The sequence below is a fragment of the Peromyscus californicus genome, unplaced genomic scaffold, assembly GCF_007827085.1.
Source record: "Peromyscus californicus insignis strain IS unplaced genomic scaffold, ASM782708v3 Scaffold_24__1_contigs__length_46423439, whole genome shotgun sequence".
Lineage (NCBI taxonomy): Eukaryota > Metazoa > Chordata > Mammalia > Rodentia > Cricetidae > Peromyscus > Peromyscus californicus.
In genome coordinates, this window is record NW_026294535.1 from 29633531 (window position 1) to 29653995 (window position 20465).

A 20465-nucleotide genomic window follows, 5' to 3' on the forward strand; every position below is an offset into this window, starting at 1 on the left:
CACCTCTATCCATGTGTTGTGAGGAGTAAACTTTCTGTTTTTTATTTTTAATTTTTTTTTATTTATTTTACACGTCAACCACAGATCCCCCTCTCATCCCTCCTCCTGCTCTAACCCCTCCTCCTCTCCCCCCCTTCCTCCCCTTCAACAGAGTAAGTTCTCCCATGGGGGGACAGCTAAGCCTGGTACATTCAGTTGAGGCAGGACCAAGCCCCTGACCGCTGCATCAAGGGTGAGCCAAGTATCCGACAATAGGTAATGGTATCCAGAAAGCCAGCTCACGCACTGGGGATAGATCCTGATCACACGGCCAGGGGCCCCTCAAACAGACCCAGCTACACATCTATCTCCCGTATGTAGAGGGTCTAGTCCGGTCCCATGTAGGATCCACAGCTTTCGGTCTAATGTTCATGAGTTCCTATGAGCTTGGTTCAGTTGTCTCTGTAGATTTCCCCATCATGATCTTGATCCCCCTTCCCTCTTCCCTCTCTTTAACTGGATTCCCAGAGCTCAGCCTTGTGCTTGGCTGTGGATTTCTGCATCTGCTTCCATCAGATACTGGATGAAGGCTCTATGATGACAGGGTATTCACCAATCTGCTTACCAGGGTAGACCAGTTCAGGCACCCTCACCACTATTGCTAGTAGTCTAATCTGGGGTCATCCTTGTGGATTCCTGGGAATTTCCCTAACACCAGGTTTCTCCCTTACCCCATAAAGTCTCTCTCTATCAAGATATCTCTCTCATTGCTCTTCCAAATCAAGTTCATTGCTTCTTCTTAGTCAGTATCTAGAGCAGGATGCTTCTCTTTTTCTGCCTCATTGTCAAATGTTGACCAGTAACCATCCCATCTTTATTTGTACAGGGCAGCCTTCTAATGGACCTCAGTGTCTTTAGTTTTTCACTTTTCCCCTTTTAGTTTTTTTTTTTTTTTGAGACAGAGTATCATGTATCCAAGACTGTGCTGAAACTCCCTGTGTATCTGAGCATGACCTTGAACTCTTGTGGTGTGCACTATAATGGCCACTTCATGTGGTACTGGGGACTGATTCTAGGACGGTGAGCATGCTAAGCAAGAGGTCTGCCACTGTACCACATTCCAGCCCCGAAGCTAGTTGTATCTTAGTGTTGAAGAGATGAAAGATTGACTAACTGCTTCACAGTTGTTTCAGGGTAAAAGCCTTTAGAGCTGGGCTCCATCTGCCGACTTCACAGTCTGACTCTACCGCTTGCTTGAAGCATTGCCTTTAGTAACAGCATCTAAACCCCCTTCAGTCTATTCTTATGAAAACAGCCTGCTGCTAAAAATCTAGCAGTTGTTTTCCAAGTAAGAGTTGAAGTCCTTTTGTGTGTGTGTGTGTCCACATCCCCATCTCTCCCTGAGCTCACTCTTTGTGTGCCTGCCCCTTTGTTCCTGCTATGGCCGATACACTGGCCTTCTTGGGGTTATTCATATATTTGAAGCGTTCTGTGGCCTCTTGGCGCCTCCACTTGGTGCACTTTGCTCGAATGTCCTTCTTCAATATTTGCACGTTTACATCCTCATCTTTCATCCCTTTCCCTAAATGCTATCTTTGCAATGAAGATATTTAAAAGAGTAAATTGTCCCTCTTTGTGTACCCAGCCATTCATCTTTTACTTTTTGTTTCTTATTCCCTCAAATGACTGATACCTTGCATATCAGACCAATTAATGTCTTTGGTTTGTTTCTGACTTTACCACTAACACAACTTTCTTCAAGTCAGGAAGCTTTATGCTGTTTAATCCTTTCCTTGTTTAATCGTTCCCTGTCTCAAGCACCCAGATCAGTGTCAGGAGATGTCCAAAAGGTGTTTGCTAACAAAATAGACAGTTGAAATTATTAATGTGGGAGAAAATGATTTGTGTTGCTTATAGAGAATTAGTGCGCCTGTGGTAGCATTTTTGGGGTTTCAAGCAGACTTCAGAGCTTGAATCATGATTCTATTTGGCAAATTACTTAACTTCTCTGTGTTATTCTTCTTATGTGGATCTACTCTAAACATATATTACAAAGGTAAATTGACACTTGGAAATTACTTCAAAGAAACCCAAGGCCTATGAATTCTAAGTAAAAGCTTATGATGATGATGAGTGTATGAACTAGTCAGAGTTCAAAATCATGGGCAGAATGGCAATTCATTGGAAGCTACTGAAGTGCAAAATGCTCATAGTTAATGTTGTTTCTGGAATGAATGTACTGTGCTGATTCTTATATATTATTGTCAGTTTCTTCATGAACATGAAATCTGTTTGTTTTAAATTTTTTTGAGACAGAATTTCTTTGTGTAACAGCTCTGGCTGTCCTAGAACTCACTTTGTAGATAAGGCTGGCCTTGAACTCGCAGAGATCCACATGCCTCTGCCTCCTGAGTGGTGAGACTAAAGGCATGTGCCACCACCATCTGACAGATAAGAAGCTTTGTAATCAATTTGTAATATCAGCTCTGTTTGATGGATAAGTGTAAATTGCTAATACCAAAGTATATTCACTTCACCTTACAATAAGACATCTGCATACCTTTCTATACCATCTGTGGCTAGAGAGTAAGGAAACCAGGCAAGAACAGAATATCCAGAAGAGTCATTGATACTAAATAAGAAAACGGCATCAATAATAATGGCAGTAATAATAAGAATCAATTCTCTAGGACATTTCAATTTTTTTTGCATGTGGTGGTTGATCTTGCTTCCATGTATTATACAAGATTGCTGGTGAATTTTATGCATGTTTTTTTTTTTTTCTTCAGGTTCCAATTTGATGGTTAAGAATCCACCTTGGGGTCTCCTTAACAATGAAATCTATTTGGTGGGGGAGGGAGAAACCCACCCACATTGAGAACCATATTTGCAAATATGTATAGCCTGTGTGCTAAATCTGACTCACAGTGGGACATTTTCAATTATATTCATGGGTTTGTTTGCATTTCATGTGAGATGGATTTTGCCCCTTTAATCATATGTATTTACAGATCCTACAATTTGCCCTTGAAAGTGATTTTACAAGCAACTCAGCACTCTCTTAGGGAAAATTGAAACTTGCTTTCATCTTCCCTAATATCCATCTTGGTATCCTGTTTTTTTTTTCTTCCACATGTACACCCATGAGAATCATCTAACACCATTATCCTTCTTAGTAGACCTATCCTGACCACCATTCAGTAAAACTGTTTTAAATAATATAGATTATTTAATTAAATAATTAAAGAATTCCATCTCGTATATTCCCATATGGAATAAATTGTATGATTATAGTATTGAATGTGTGTTGTTCACTGCATTCTCACCAAGTTAGCGAGCTTTCAGAAGGTCTTGAAAGTGAGACTACCCAGGTGGGTGAGAATGTCCTTTTTCTGACAAGTCTTTAATTAGCTCTATTAAGATACAACTTTTTTTTTCAATTGTAAAATACAAAATCGGTGTGTATGTGGATAGGTAATTAGAAACCTGTGTATTTAACTATATATACATTTATTAGAAATCTGTGTGTGCATTTATACATGCATCCTTACATGTCTTTGGTCACTGGTAGGAAATAAAGAGTGTTCCTGAAACACACATATGTCCAGACATTTGCACTGTTAGCACTCCCTATGAAAACCCGTACCGACTCCCAGCATGTTTCCCTCATGAGCATGTTTGGAGCATGCCACTGACCTCCTCCAAAAATAGTAATAGGGAATGATGCAGATGTCACTGCAGCCATCTAATGTACATCTAATGATTATATTTTAAAAGCTATTCAAGCTGGGCAGTGGTGGTGCACGCCTTTAATCCCAGCACTTGGGAGGCAGAGCCAGGCAGATCTCTGTGAGTTTGAGGCCAACTTGGTCTACAGAGCGAGATCCAGGACAGGCATCAAAACAGCACAGAGAAATCTTGTCTTGAAAAACAACAACAACAAAAGAAGAAGAAGAAGAAGAAGAAGAAGAAGAAGAAGAAGAAGAAGAAGAAGAAGAAGAAGAAGAGGAGAAGAAGAGGAGAAGAAGAGGAGAAGAAGAGGAGAAGAAGAGGAGAAGAAGAGGAGAAGAAGAGGAGAAGAAGAGGAGAAGAAGAGGAGAAGAAGAGGAGAAGAAGAGGAGAAGAGGAGAAGAGGAGAAGAGAAGAAGAGAAGAAGAGAAGAAGAGAAGAAGAGAAGAAGAGAAGAAGAGAAGAAGAGGAAGAAGAAGAGAAGAGGAAGAAGAAAAGAAGGAGGAGGAGGAGGAGGAGGAGGAGGAGGAGGAGGAGAAGAAGAAGAAGAAGAAGAAGAAGAAGAAGAAGAAGAAGAAGAAGAAGAAGAAGAAGAAGCAGCTATTCAAATGATCGACTATTCCTTAGAAGGGGGCAGGGGGAGAAATCTGCTGTACCACTGCATCATCATTCTCTCTTTGTCCTCACATCTGGACAACAGCTCATTTATCTCCTTCTTTGTTTTTCTGCAAACAGAAAAATATGGCTACTTCCGCTATGGGAAACCTGATTTCTTTTCCCCTGGAGAAGAAATTTGCTGGAAATAAAGGTCTGTTGTTGCCTGTGAGCTCCACGCACTCTCTCCATTGATGAAATTGCCCTTTGACAAAACTCAGCGTGAGCCCAATGCATGCCAAGGAATTGTTCTTGACAGATCCCCTGGGCTGTGAGCTTTCCCGTGCTAGGTACCCCATTGAGATGTACCGTTACTGTTTCTCATTTGATTAGACTTGTGTGCGTGCTGTCAGTTTGCATTGCTAGGATAAGTGGTTTGGACTTGACGACTGGGTCATATAAATGCATTCTTTCCTCTTTTTTTTTTTTTTTTTTTTTTTTTTTGGTTTTTTCGAGACAGGGTTTCTCTGTGTAGCTTTGAGCCTTTTCCTGGAACTCACTTGGTAGCCCAGGCTGGCCTCGAACTCACAGAGATCCGCCTGGCTCTGCCTCCCGAGTGCTGGGATTAAAGGCGTGCGCCACCACCGCCCGGCGCATTCTTTCCTCTTAAATGGTATTTCATTTTCTAGCAATTTCAAGGCTTGTTAAATTTGGTCACAGAGGAATACGAATTCAGTCTTGGCTTCATGTTCCTCTTGTTACTTTCATCATTTTTCCCTGGTGCTGAGGGGGAGGAAGAACACCATAGCGTCAGTGTGCTGTACCTGAAGCTCTGGACAGTCTGGGTCGGAATAATATGTAACTCCAGTTCTTGGTCCTTTCATTTTTTCTGATGATGACATATTTGTAAGCTAGGTAGCTCTTTGGAGCTAGAGATGTTAGATGGTGGCCACATTTGTTCCTTTTCAAAGACGTTTATCGTATGGCAATTACGGTTGCTTACACACTAACACCGAAGTCAACAAATTCTTCCTGTTGCCAAGTTCAGTGCCAAGCTGCTCACATTGTGTCTAACCGGCCAAACAGCGAACTCTGAAACAAAACATGGCTTCTTGGTTTCTTGGTAAACCACTTCAGATTTCCCTGAAGGGATTCCCAGAATGGGCTGTAATGTGAAATTGCTTCAGAATGATACAGCATGTCTCTGAACATTGTGTTACTGAAATTCTCATCCATGTGAAAAAAATGTAAGTTAAATGCCCCTTAAAAAAAAGTTAAATTAGTTGCCTTCCTCTACCATGTTATTTTGTTTATTTGTTTCTTTCTTTGGGTTTTTTGTGAGTAGGTGAATGGGTCAGAAATCTCCTGAATTAGAAAGCTTTGTCTTATCAGTCTTTAAAATCATGAGGAAGCTTGCCATTCAGCCCAAGACACCTATAGGTATGTGAGAAAGTCTTATGGCATCCAAAGGGCAAACAAGTCTACCTTAATAAGAAGTCCTTATTGAAGTTCTTTGGCTGAAAACTATCAGTGTTGATATGATAGGTGTGCACAAGCATCTCACTGCTTAAGCATATGTCCCTTCCTTAAAAGTGATTTAATAGATATAATTCAGTGTTGTAATGTATCTTTCAATTACCTCCTCTTTAGAGGCTGATTTCCTTATATGGTCTTAATATTTATAATTCAGTACCATCTTATAACTTTTGGCCAGCTCCTATTTAGAGGATGATTCTCTTAAACACGTAGTGTGATTGTACTTAAATATTTGTCTAAGGTAGTGGTTCTCAACCTGTGAGTTGTGACCACTTGGCGGGGGAAGGGGGTAATCAAACAACTCTTTCATAGGTGTGGCCTAAGACCATTGGAAAACACAGATATTTACTTCATGATTCATAATAGTAGCAAAGTTACAGTTATGAAGTAACAACAAAAACAATTTTATGGTTGGGGGTCACCACATGTGAGAAACTGTATTAAAGGATCACAGTGTTAGGAAGATTGAAAACCACTGGGCTAAGGCATTGATGCCAATGTTATCCAGAAACAGGAAGAATGCCAATTCATACCATATTGACAAAATAAGGAAAAGCATACTCTTATTCCACCAACTAGCATGCTTTCATTTATGTTACAGTGCTGAGTACATGATAAATGTATATTTACTTAGGTACAACATCTAATACAGTTGGAAATACATAAAATAATAATTTTATGGATTATATATAAAATATATGAAGAGAATTTGAAATAGTCAAGGTTTTTAATTTTCCCTCATCTTATTAATGAAATAATAAGTTTATAATAATAATTTATATAATGAATATAAATTCAATATTATAATATAATGGCTCAGGGAGCTACTTTTCTTTCATTTTAATTTGTCATCCAACGGAATTAGATACTTTAAAATTTGAAGTCCTCTTAAAAAGAAATTGAATTTTATTATGGTTAATTGATTTAGTCACATTTAGAGAGGATAAAGAGTTAGATCCCCTGATACCCATTTAGTATTTTTCCATATCATTTTTCGTTTATGACTAGATGCAAGATTGGAAAACCTAAAAATCAGAGGAGGATAGGGACCAGATACAATGAAGTCTGAGCCATCAATTGTTTTAATTAGAAGTGTACAATGTCTAGTATGCAAGTTAAATATAATTTTGAGCTTTGACAGTTGCCATGTAACTATTGATTTTTTTCCAGGTTACACACTAGAAGGATGGATGTGTAGCTCCAGTTGTCTTGATTCCTGTATTCTAAGGTAGTCCCATTTTGCAAGTCCTTTAGTAAGAATATGTTTTCGTACACATTTTCAAATGATCTTAATGACCCAATGCAAATAATTACACATGTATTGTATGTGCCTGAGGTAAACGAAAGTTCCATGTACCTTTTCTCATGTTCTTTTAATCACATGATTAAAATCTTTGTGACTATGCTGCACAGCTTTCTATTTCTAGCTTTTCGAGTAGTTTTATAATAATATTTCATGTTGATTTCATTCATATTCCTCTGTTGAATATGATAGTGAACTCATTTTTATGGACTTTGTACAGCATCTGCTCTTTTCTTTAAGGAAATAAATCCAGAGCTTTTGTCCAATGTTTGCCTGGTCGACTCTCTCACTGCTCAGGTCTGAGTTCCTTGCATATTGTAGGCACAAGTCCTTCACCACTCAGATGTCTTGCCAATGACATCTGAGCTTTTTTGTCTGTTTTGCTCTGTTGCTATGATAAAAACAGAAAACAAGACTTCAGTTTTCTCATGATCTCCAGCTTACAAAGGTTTGGGTTTGTGACTACGGGGTTAATCCATTTTCCACATGGTTATTTTTCCGTTGCTTTCTTTGGGAAGTTGAATAGTGTTAGTGTTTTCGTTTAGTCTTCTGATCCAAATTAGGTTGATGTTTAAATAAACAATGTCTTATTTACTAACTCTGTTACTGTTTTTAATCTCACTGTGTTTCGTGCAGCAGCATATCTCCTGATATCTGAATACTTAAATTTTTAGTTTCGCCTTCATCAGAATCTGAATGAACATAGATCACCATTTATGGGCTAAAAAGATTAAAGACTATCATGATTATGATGTACTTTGTCATGCTTGTATCTGAGACAAAACTTTATTGGAAGCTGTATGCAGTCAAAATTCTGATATAATTCTAGGTCTTGAACAATTATCTACATACTTTACCAAGGCTCTTTAAACTCACAATCACTATTGAAAATGGAAGATCCTGAAGGGGTACTAACAAAATGATTCAGAAAAGAAGGTTAAAGTTGGCTTAATAACATCCCAAGTTATTTGCTCCTGTGTTTTATATAAGCAGTATTTCCACATACTGACAGCAGCAACATACAATTAAAGGGTACTACCAGTATGCAAATTTATATATCTATCCCAATTATATAACATCAGGAAAATAGGTTATTAATCTTTTATACATTTACTTGATGGCCAAATGAATTGGCAGACTGTGTTTTCTCAAAGACAGTGAAAAACATATTTAAGTGCATAATGCTATAATAACACAAGATTAATCAAAGCAGGAGCAAACCTGTGATGTAGTTCTGCCTGAGGAACAGACTGAACATAATTCATCTTACTTTCATCAACTGTTTCTTCGTTAGCTCTGCAATTCCAATGCAAAGGCTGGAGAAATCAACCTATTCTTTAGGATGTACTTTGAAGAGCAATCACTTTCACTAAGCTGAATCTTATTACAATTTAGGAGTAAGGCTGTATACAGTTAGACTAATGAGTAGGAATCCCAAATCCCATCCAGCTGAGTTCTTCTTTTTTCTTTTCTACCACCTTAACCTCCCCTAAAATATAATCCCAGAGCCCAGTTCTATGACACAGTTTTAAAGTCCCCTGGCTTTGGGTATAAATGGCAGCCAACAAGGAGGACAACACACCATCCCAAGGTCAAACCACTGTTTGCTCTCAGAGAAAGCAGACACTGGTTCTACTGTTCCACAGATCCCAGTGGCTCTGCCTCTCTGACAAATGTGGTAAGTTATAAAAATGTGACAGCAATTCTTAAAATATGTTTTGTATGCATATTAATTTTTCTCCTCAGTAGTTACTTGAAATTGGAATGGGAGTAATAGGAATGTAGATTTTTTTTGGAAAAAGCTGAGCTCTTTATCTTCAGATAATTGATCATTTGATGGCTATGTGATGAAGCTGTAAGAACTCAGGATTGAATTGTGATAAGCACCATATGCTTCTATGAGACTATCTGAATGCTATCCCTTTTATAACCCTCGTTTGTATAGAATCAGAAACTTTTTGGTGTGACCTTCAAGTGGAAGAAGTAGAGCCTCCACCCATTTTTAGCATTGAAAGAAAATGGCAGGAGGACAAACCCACTAATAAAGCTGTGGTCAAGAATGACTGATCCACAGCTGGAGGAGCAGCTGGGCTTTTCATGGACAAAACAAAAATGGGAACAAATGAAACTGTATCTGAATGTGAATGAAATTCAACTCCAAGACCCCTGAATGCATTGTACAGTTGACGGTTGGCATGTACGATCATCATTTTCCTCTTTCATCTGAATCTTAGAATTCGAAATTTATTTTATATTGGAACAAATAGTCCCTTACATTTCTGCCAATCCTCTAAAACCTATTCATGTTTTTTTTTTCAAATTAATACACTCTAGCTTTCCATTTGCATTTTATTACATTATTTTGCATAAATAATAGTGATGTTTTGCATTTCTTAACAGCACCCCTTGTGAGGTTTGTCATTAAAAGAGTTTATTAATCCAGAAGTTGCCATTAAAGAAAGTAAGAATATTGACACTTTTTTGCTCATTTGCCACATGTAGTGAAGAGAGTCCTTGAACAAGGTCAAACAATGAATCAGCAGGACACCAGGAGCACATTTCCAAGCTCCCAAGGCAAAGTCCTTCTCTGTATAAGAGCAGATCTCCTGTGTGATGTTTTACTTCAGACCACACTTTGCTTGTGATTTTATTCATCCTTGATATTCTTCCAGTGTGATTGCTGGAAAAAAAATTCCTCTAACCAGACCATGAAAATCTAAGAAGTCTACAGAGAAAAGGGATTTGGGATAGATTTAGAATGTTTGAAAAGCTTCTCTGCAGGTCTCAGTGGAAATGAAACCTGAGTCAGCCAACCAAAGTAATGCGAAATAAATATTTTACAAATAGCAACAGATTGTGTAGCAACACGAGAGCCCAGTAAAACACATGAGCACTTAAAGTGCTGCTTATGTTTCTTATTAAGAAAAATAGAAGAGAACATCTATAAAATGCTGCTAATGTTTAGTAACATAAAATATTCACCAGTATAAATGTGTTTTAAAGTTAATCATATCTAGATAAGATCGGTGTGTACTTACAAAAGGCTCGGGTTGGATACTGAACACTGTAAACTGACCATCTCTTTAAGGTTTGGAAATGAGCAAGACTTTTTAATTAGGCACATTCATATCAGTGTAAACAACCTGCCTGCTCATTACAGAATTCTCAAAGGTGGAAAGTAGTAAATTCACAGTAATGGCTCAGACCGAACTATCTCATTACTTGATACCATTCTTATTTTCACAAGAAGAAATAAAAAGATTATTAGGTTTCTAAACACTTCATATCAAGAACAGCAAATACAGGGAATAGCTACAAATACTATCTCTATTTTATAACTATTTAAACTTAGGTGCTGAGTTAAAATTAAAAATTGTTTGGTCAAAGGTGACATAGTTGTTAGGTAGGAAAGCTTGTTACACTGAGATTATTCACCTGTCCTCAGACTTCACCATCAGAACTAAACTGCGTTGCTTCTAAATATTTTTATTAAGTAGGATTATATTTTTAATAAGGTGGGATGCATTTTTCTTATTATATATTAGGTTTTAAAGAATAGAAGTTGATTTATTTACCTACATAGTGGAAAATGGTGAATCACAGCTTCTTGACATCACAGAACAGACAAAACTCTGGAGGGAGTGAAAGAGGTGGTGAGTACTGGGGGCCGGGAGGAGAGAGGGCACACCCAGTACTCAGCAATATGCATTTAAGGTTATTTCCTGTCCCCTTATGTTTGAGCTGGCTTTTGTGGCTGTGTCTTACCAGTGGGTCTGTTAACCTCTTTGCCATGGAGAGGTTGGCTGTTTCCAAACTCTGGCATTTCTCAATGACATTGATGTGATGTTTTATTTTTATATGTAAAAAAACTTTGGTGCTGGAGGTTAAAGGTGAAAGAGTGTGTGCTTGGTACTCACAGAGCCCTAGCTTTAATTCTCAGCCCTAAGGGGAAAAATAGTTTCAAGAAATTAATTATTCCTCATAATATTATTTTTATTTTATTTATTTATTTTTTTTGGGGGGGGGGTTTCGATACAGGGTTTCTCTGTGTAGCTTTGCACCTTTCCTGGATCTCGTGCTGTAGACCAGGCTGGCCTTGAACTCACAGAGATCTGCCTGCCTCTGCCTCCTGAGTGCTGGGATTAAAGGCGTGCGCCACCACCGCCCGGCTATTCCTCATAATATTAAAGTAGGAATTTATTCAGGGCATAAAGGCAATGTCAATGTTATTTATGCACTAAATATTATGACTAATACCCAACTTTAATCTTTTCTTCATATGTAAATTTCAGTTTTGCTTTTAAACTATTAAGTCTGGGTAAACTTACTTCATAAGTGCATAAAGATGGAAGGCTAATATAAAGATAGATAAATGAATTCTTGCAATTTGTTACTTACTGATATCCAATTCTTTTCTTCAGTAATTGTTGTATGTTACATTTTATGCTCCTTGGAAACTTCTCAGTAAACATCCCCTTTCTCTCCATACAGATTCCTTGAGCAATAAATTGACTGCGTTTTTTCTTATGTTCAACACAAAGCTCCCTTTAGGTACTAAAGCTGTAATGAACTTAGATCATTTTTAGCACAATAATACTTTAAATGAAGTATTATGAAAAAATTTAATGAATGAAGAAGAAAGACGATGATATACTTTGTACAGAAGAGGGTCATTTATACTCTGACAATCTTCTCCGATTTCCTCATTTCCCTGAAGCTGTTCCAAAGTAATTTCAAAAAATATGACTTGAAAATATTCTAGTTTATGCTCCTCAGTATTCTTACATAAACTGAATCCTATAGATGTGGGAAATTGAATTGAGCATTTATTTGTAAATGGAAATTAGTTTGACATGAGTTGCTTTCAATAGACTTGATTGGCTATGGTAATATGTAAATACTAACCGAATTTGTCCATTGTGTTTGTAGAAAATCAAGGAAGTCAACCAAGATGCAGATTGTTTATGTTATAGGAAAGAGTGAAACATAGTCTATATATTCCTTAATAATTTCACCATTTTGCTAAATCCAATATAAATTATATTCTCAAATGAGGTTTCACTTGAACCACCACCATCTCACTTGAAATAGATTCCTCTGGAGGTTGGAATAACAAATAAAGTCCATTTACATTAACTTTCTCCTGAGAGAGGAATGAATTATAATAATTATGGTAGAAGAGTCAGGATTAAGAAAATTGAGCAATTTAATGCTGTTTAGTAGATTAAGGAAACCCATTTAAGAACAGAACAGGGTACATGCATCCATTTCCTTAAATCCCACAGATGCTATCACTTTCCTAAGTAATGGCTTTCCAAACCTTAGATGGGCATCCATAATGTCAACTTAGTTTCCCACTGAAAAATAAGACCAAAGTATAATAATATTAATAGCCTATGGAAAACATGGTTCAGGGTTAAGAGCAAAATGGAACTAGGAATGAATTACACAGATTGATCACCCTATTATAGGACTGAATAGGCCAGAGATTTGGTAAACTATGGCTTTGGTAGCTAATTCAAAAAAAAAATAAAGGAAGAACCATCCACACAATTTAGTGGGAGACCAGACTTTATTTAAGTATAGTTAAGTATATGTGGGTAAATCATGTTAGATATAGATATAAGATGTAGGAAAGAAACTCCTTTTTAATAGTTTTCATGTATTTACTCTGTAGTAAAATAATAACTCCAAATCAATAAAGTGAAACAAGAAGGGAAGTATTCTTGAGGATGGAAGAAAATAAGATATGAAAGATGAAGGAGAAAGGGAGAGTAAGAATGAGTTGTCAAGAATAGGGAGAACTCAAGAAAATGTCAAAATGTGGGCTCTTGCTAAAATTGGTAAGAATGTCAAGAGATTGACAGTGGAGTGTCAAGCTGAGTCCAATCCTTTCTAAGCATGACACTGCTCAACAAAACCACAGATTCTGTCTAATTGACAGAGTATAGAAGCGTGGCCAGCACTGAGGATTAAGATAATAAATTGCAAGTCATGATGGTTGCATAATTTTTGTCTTAATTATCATAAGTCATTCTCTATCCTTGCACTTCTCCATCCTTGTGATTATTTGGTTATATATAAATCAGTAACCAATAAGCAAAGATTCTTCTGCCTTTGGAATGGACAATGTAATGTTAAATCTTTTTTATATCAAGGGAACATTCAATGTTGGTTTCAGATTTTACTTCTTGTTACACTAAAACCATTTAAAAATATGTTCCCAGACTTATTTGTCTGTTCCCAAGTACTATGGGTTATACTCTCTGTAGTATTGTTAGACCCTTTTCTGGGATGTCTTTGCAGTGAGGGTTCGGGTCAGAGAGGCAGGAAAGTCTTCATCACTGCCAATTTCTGTTGACAGACCTTTCATTCTATTATTGTTCCCACATCAGCACTGTCATGAGGACAGATGTAGCTAATTAATCCTTATCACTTCTGATTCAGTTAAAAAATTCCTGGAAACTTTTCAATGTCCGCTTGGATTGTCCTCTGGAAACCTTGATTTTTTTTTTGAAAGGTTAAAACCTTGGTAAAAAGAAACAAGGACTTTACAATTCAGACAGTTTCTTGGGTGAGGGTGGTTATGCTTGTCAAGGGCTTTAGGTAAAAAGACAAATTATTGTTAAATATAACTTTGAAGGAATGGAAAAGAATATTGATGTTGAAGTTTGCATTTTAAGCTAGGAGAATATAACAATAGAATAGATGCAGATGCTTGTAAATATACAGGAGCAAAATAATTTTGCTGTATCTCTTATAATTCTTTAAACAAATCAGGCTATTTTACTGTCTTCTTGAGACTGACAGTCAAGCATCATCTTGGTAGAGAAATATTTTAAGGTGGTTTATTTATTCAATATTAGCACATAGAAAAGGTCACTGATGTAGTGTAAGAGGAAGAGATACTGTTTTGGCTTTATTATGTACTTTGTGTATCTTTTGATTTTTAAAATTAATTGGAAATCTAAAAATTACTTAAAATAAGTGATATAATTTTATGCTTACCATGTAGCTAAACTGTACCCCCATAGATGCTGAATCAGCATGTAAATGCACAGTCCCAAATTTTGTAGCAAAATAATATTATGTTAGCAAAGCTCTTCTTCCTCTTCCTCATCCTCCTCTTCCTCTTCTTCTTGCCAATAGATACATGTTTTGAATTCTAATTAGTAAGGATTCCACACAAGTTTTTCTAAACCTCTTATGGGTAGCTATGAGTTCCAGTAATCACTAGAGATGAAAATTGAAATTAGCTCTAGTAGGTGTAGCCTTTTCCCAGGACCTCCAAATCTAATCATAGTGTCACTGACCAGTCGGCAATGTGGACAACTTTCTTGCCTCTTTAATATGTTTCCATATGCACCTCCAAAACTGTTGCTGTTTTGATTCCATAGTAAACTGGAAGAGGACTTCAAAACCTTGAATATCCCCCTGATTCATGAGTGTCCATGTAATGGTCAATATGTATGATTTCCACAGAGATAAATATGGCATCTGGGAAATGAAGGTTTGTGTGGCCCTTAGCTATTTACAGTGATTGATTTTCCACAAGGGTGTGAAGACAGAAACTCTCTTGGTGGTCTCTCTCTCTCTCTCTCTCTCTCTCTCTCTCTCTCTGTCTCTGTCTGTCTCTGTCTCTGTCTCTCTCTCACATTAAATCAAGCTAGCCTTATAATATATTCAGAGTTGACACTAGCTGGGCCATTGACAAAAAGGAAAACATTCCGAAAGAAGACTTTGCTAAATTTAATTTAATGTATGAATTAGTGCCCCTTCTTAAGAACACACACATTTCTTTTATCTTTATGGCTGCAAGGGGATTATGGTTCTATGAATTCATGAAATGACCCTTTATAAAGGGTCACTTTTAGTTGGTTGACCATTTTGTTCCCAATGTTAATTTCCTTGAGAGTTTTTTTTTTTTTTTTTGGTTTTTCAAGACAGGGTTTCTCTGTGTAGCTTTGCGCCTTTCCTGGAACTCACTTGGCAGTCCAGGCTGGCCTGGAACTCACAGAGATCCACCTGCCTCTGCCTCCCGAGTGCTGGGATTAAAGGCGTGCACCACCACCGCCCGGCCGAGAGTTTTTAATAAAGGAAAAAATACAGAGATATTCAATCAGCTTTAAAAAAAGAAAAGGTCAAACAACAACCCTGAACTAGATTTCACTATCTTTTGATGTTATGACAATGCTTATGATAAAAAATTTTGGTTAACTGATGGAACAATAGATATAAGAATAACTTTTACTGGAATATTATAAGCCTGTATACATATTAGGATTAATATTCATCAAGGCTATTAATATGTTCCTTTTATTCAAATGATGCCTTTGGGGCTGAAATATAGTTTTGATATGTTACTTTCTTTTTTTCAGATTGTGACAGATATTTGAAAGTATGGGGAAAAGGAAATAATAGATAATTATTCACTTATTAATTATGACACTTCCATTTTTGTATATTTTTTAGAGTTCTGTTCCATTACCAGAATCATTGCTTAAAGAAGAGTCTCATTTTCCTGAGATTGCTATGATAGATTTATCCAATTTGCCCAGAAGATATTTATATAAGTTGTCATCAGTGAATTTTAATGACTACTTGAGTCAAAATATACTTGGATACATTCATTAGAGAATGAAAAATAAGCTTGTTTTTTTTTTCTTCTTTCAGGGCAGCACTACACGGATTAAGATATTTTTACAAAAAAACTATTGGCTGTTGTGTTATTTTGAGAATGGCTTCTACAGTCATATGTTTGCTGCTTGGTCCCCAGTTAGGGGAACTGTTAGGTCTAAGGATTAGGAGGTGTGGCCTTTTTGGAGTAGGTATAACCCTGTTGGAGGGGGTCACTAGGGGTGGGCTTCTTTGAGATTTCAGAAGCCCGTGCACGGCTCAATATCTCTCTCTGATTGCAACTTGGGTTATCACATGTGAACTCTTGGCTACTTATCTGCCATTTTCCTGCCTTTCTGCCACCGTGCTCCTCTCCATGATGATAACGGACTAACAACACTCTAAAACTATAAGCAAGCCCCTAATTAAACTCCTTCTTTTTATAAGAGTTGCCTTGCTCATGTCTCTTCACAGCAATAGAGCAATAGAGCCAGTGTATAAGTATTAGCCAATATTACTTTTTAACTCTTAAAATTTTGTCAAGGAAAATTGTAAAGGAGATCTGTCATCTTAAAGTAAAATTGCACAGGCCAACCCAAGCCTACATCTAAAGTGAGAATTTTACTTTTCAGTTAGTGTGAGTTTTGGGAGAAAAATAGAGAACTTTTGTGTTTCTTCTCACGGTCTGTTTTGTGTCTTTGCTGCTCAGTTTCTGTCACTTTAAGTATTATAGTACAATATTTTAAAGTGTTGAGCCCTTAGGTGTCATTTGAAGATACTGCTAAAATGCAGAGAAAACCACACATCCAAAAATTCAGATTATTCTGGGGAGCTACATTCAAACAAACATCTCAGCTAGATATGATGCCCTTGACTCAGGAAATGCATTTTGAGACATTTTGATGCTAATATTTAAAGAAAGCCATGAAGAAATGTAACATGGATATTTTAAGTTAAATCCACTATTATAGTAATTGAGGTATTAAACATTTATCAAATTATGAAGTAACTGATAGATAAGTTCTGACTTAGAACAAAATATGCAATATATGCATGCATATCTTCAAGAACATGATTCTAACTTTGCTTAGAGTCTTTATGGTATTTTGCTTTCTTTGTACCTTTTTTAAAATGTAGCACAGTATAATGAGTCACTTACTTCTAGGTTATTATTATGATTTTATTTATAGTCAGGTTTACACTACCAGGCATGAGTTCTGTCTTTTAGAGCAGTTTTTAAATTCACTCAGAAAGCAGTTGGTTACCCATAATATTCACGCCACTATTTCACCAATGGTTGGCTAAGCCTTACCAGGCCAGTCACTACTATAGCGAAGGTAGCTTACATCTGGTAACACTCCAGACCATTGTTCTCCACCAATAGTCTACAGTTAAATGATGATACATGAACTACAAATGCTAGTCAGTGTAAGAAAGCTTCCTATTCTGTACCAGCTTGATTCCTCTGTGTCATGTAACCAAGTGTGGCATCTTCAGTTTGACAGCCTTGTCACTAAGTTCTGCTGGGCATCCAAGAGCAATGGCAGTAGGCTGACTTTTTCTGGGGTCTTGATCCCAATGATCTATAGCTAGGATATAGATCTAAGAATTTATGAATTTGGGGGAGACCATTATCACTCCATGTAGACAGTGCCATTCAAACATTTTTATTATGTATTGTAGTGAAATTATAAAGTAGCAGGTTCCCATGTACCTTTTTAAGATAAGTATATCTATTTATCTCTTCCTCCTGCTTTCTCGTCTGCCCTACCATGTCATTAGACTATTATTTTTAAGTGCCATAAATACTTTTAGAATAACTTAGAATTCTTTCTGTAGCCAATGTCTAAACATTGTTCAAAAACAAAATAAAACAAAACCTGTTTGCATCATTGAAAGTAGAGGACTTTATGCTAGAGTGACATATTTGAATTTGTCTCTAGTTTCCATGAGGATCAGAGGACTTCCTAGATGGCAAAGTTCTTTTTTAAAACATATTTTATTATTTCTTAGAGCAAACCTGAATATGAGGAAAACTGAAGTTCAAAAAAATTAACAAAAGATTTATTTGTTCACAAAGGAAAATTTTATATTTTCACTAATGTTGAGTTGCCTTTTTTTTTTAAAGACACAGTTAACTGCCTTTATGGGAGACTATCCTTGAACTGTTGCTGTCACAGATCTGAACAAAAGAAACTGAAAAAAAGCAAACTTCAAGTGCAAATAAAAAAATAAAGGTCCAATAATTATTATTTAGTGTCCATGAAATAGCACCATCCTTTGGGTAGTATTGGTATTGTAATGTATCTGAACATCAAGGCATACATAGTACATAAACTACCTTTGTAAAGGGATTGAGTGCTTGATGATCGTGTTCTATCATGGAGAGGATATCTTCACACAAGGCTGCTATTCCTTGATATGATTGGTCATGGCAAGTGGATTGCATATTGTATGATTCATTTTTTTTTCTTTACCAGTGCAACAAAACAATGGAGTTTTTACATGTTTGTCTGTGTGGACAACTTTGAGAATACAAAGGGAGACATGGAAGATTCAATCCAATGAAGCCCACAATCATGATGATGGTGTTGGTGAAATTAACAGTAACAATTTGTTATAGGCTTTCATTTTCATGTTATGGGCTTTTAAGTTATGACTGAAAGAAAATATTGTTTCATAGATGGAGGAATCAACAATCACAAAGGTTAAAGATCTTGAAATAATATTCAAGTATTTTGAAAAGTGTTCATTGAGAATCCTTAATGTCTCAATATTTAAAGGCACGATGAAGGGCACTGGGTGGTAGGTGAAAACTATGATTAGTTTCTTAATTAATCTTATACTAAGCAGTTGATGTCTAGTTTTGTACTCAGATCTACTATCTTATCTGTTCTCAAAGAAGGTTGTTTTGGCTTTGGTTTGAAAAGGACATTATAGTGATAGAATGATAAATAAACTAGAGACAATGAGAGTAGAGATCAGGAAAAGATATGTGTGTGTATGTATGTGTGTGTGTCCTTGTACACCAAATCAATTAAGCATAAAATCATTAAATGTTGCGTCTTCTTTTAGCTGCATATTTCCTGAAATATGGAAATAAAATTGTTTTCAAATATTTCAAAATTTGAAATTGAATTGTTCAACTAATATGCATTGATGATGGTTACTTATTAATCACTGAAGATTTAAAAGACTGGCATTTCTTTTGGACAGTCATGTACTGGGTTGCAATAAACAAGGCCTGGTGGTCACTGAGAAGAGCAAAGAGAGAAGAAGAGGAGATGACAAGTATGCTCTTGAAGTTTATTTTGAAGTGACCTTGGAGATTGTGGCAGCATAGAGAAGGGGGACAGGAGACCGGAAAGTGAGCAGCTTCTTAGAGTAGTGTGCTAGAGAATCTGCAGGGGCATCCAATGGAAGCAGCTCAGGGCTGATGAGCATGACTGGAGCTTCTTGTAAGGCAAACATGAAAAGACTACTTAATTAATGATAATATGTTATTTTTAAAGTAAATGGTTCCAGATTTACAAAAAAGCCTTGAACTGGGTGTTACATTAATTTAAAACAAAATCAAAACTGAAAATAGTGTCCAGTAAAGCTAGCAGAAGGCATCTGATAGAAATTTTGGTGTTTCAAATCTACCTAGTTTAATAAGTGATCAGTATCCATACGTGTTTAATGAATACTTCAACTGTGACTAATGCAGCTGAGGAGATAAATTTTAAATTTTGTTCAACTTTTAACTATTTTAGGATAAATACTATTTATAGCCAGAGGAGTCTATTTGGAATAATTTCACCATATTCATCACTCATAAAGAAAACAAATATACAGCTAGCTAAGTATAAAATTGAAAATATTGCAACATTGTTTTAGCTGCATATTCCCCATAAATGTGAATCAAGCATGCAGATAAAGTTGTTTCAAAAATTTCAAAATTTATAAGGTATATTTTAAACATAACTAGATATTTTGCTTGACTTCACTGCAATTAAGATCACCATTCAAAGAACAGCCAGTTCAATTATTGACAGACTATAAATCTATTTCATGGTAACATCACGCACACAATGTTTTAAGAGAAGATATCCATTTCAGAGGATTAAATAGTGAAAGCCAAGACTGCAATTACACTTTCTTACTTGACATAAAGTTTGATGCATTGGTTGATTGCAGAGTAAACACATTCTACTATTGTGCTACAGCAGGGTTATACAGTCACTTAATGTTTGGTAGACTTTAAATGGAGAAATGTCACAGTATGTTCCTAACTTCATTTTAATTTCTTCCTCAGTAATTAAAACATACAGATGTGCATTTCAGCAGAATGCTTATATATGGGCATAATGATTTATCCTTAATTTTGGGGGGTTTGTTATTACAATCTCAATCTATCTTCTAGAATTAGTTTCTGTTCATTTCAACTTAAGAGCTAAAGCGGACATTGGATTTTTTTCCTGTGGCTTCTGTGTTGTTTCTTCATTATGAGGGGATGGACAATATTAATAGCCACAAAAGGCATTCTGCCTCAGATACACCCTTGTTTGGGATGCATCCCACTTGCTCATTAGATTCATGGACCCAGGCAAACTTCCAAGTTTGTTTGGAGAGCTAAAGTAAGTGATCTTACATCTATCTTCAAATTCTGTGCCTTTATAAACATCACTTGAAAATTTTACTTTAAGTTTCTCTGAGTTACTAAGCA

General features: G+C 36.3%; 1 protein-coding gene across 11 annotated transcripts in view; it reads left to right on the forward strand.

Annotated features, from left to right (window-relative positions):
• Positions 1-20465, forward strand: part of Kcnc2 (potassium voltage-gated channel subfamily C member 2) — a 195888-nt gene that overhangs the window by 118781 nt on the left and 56642 nt on the right. The gene's annotated exons all lie outside the window — the stretch shown is intronic.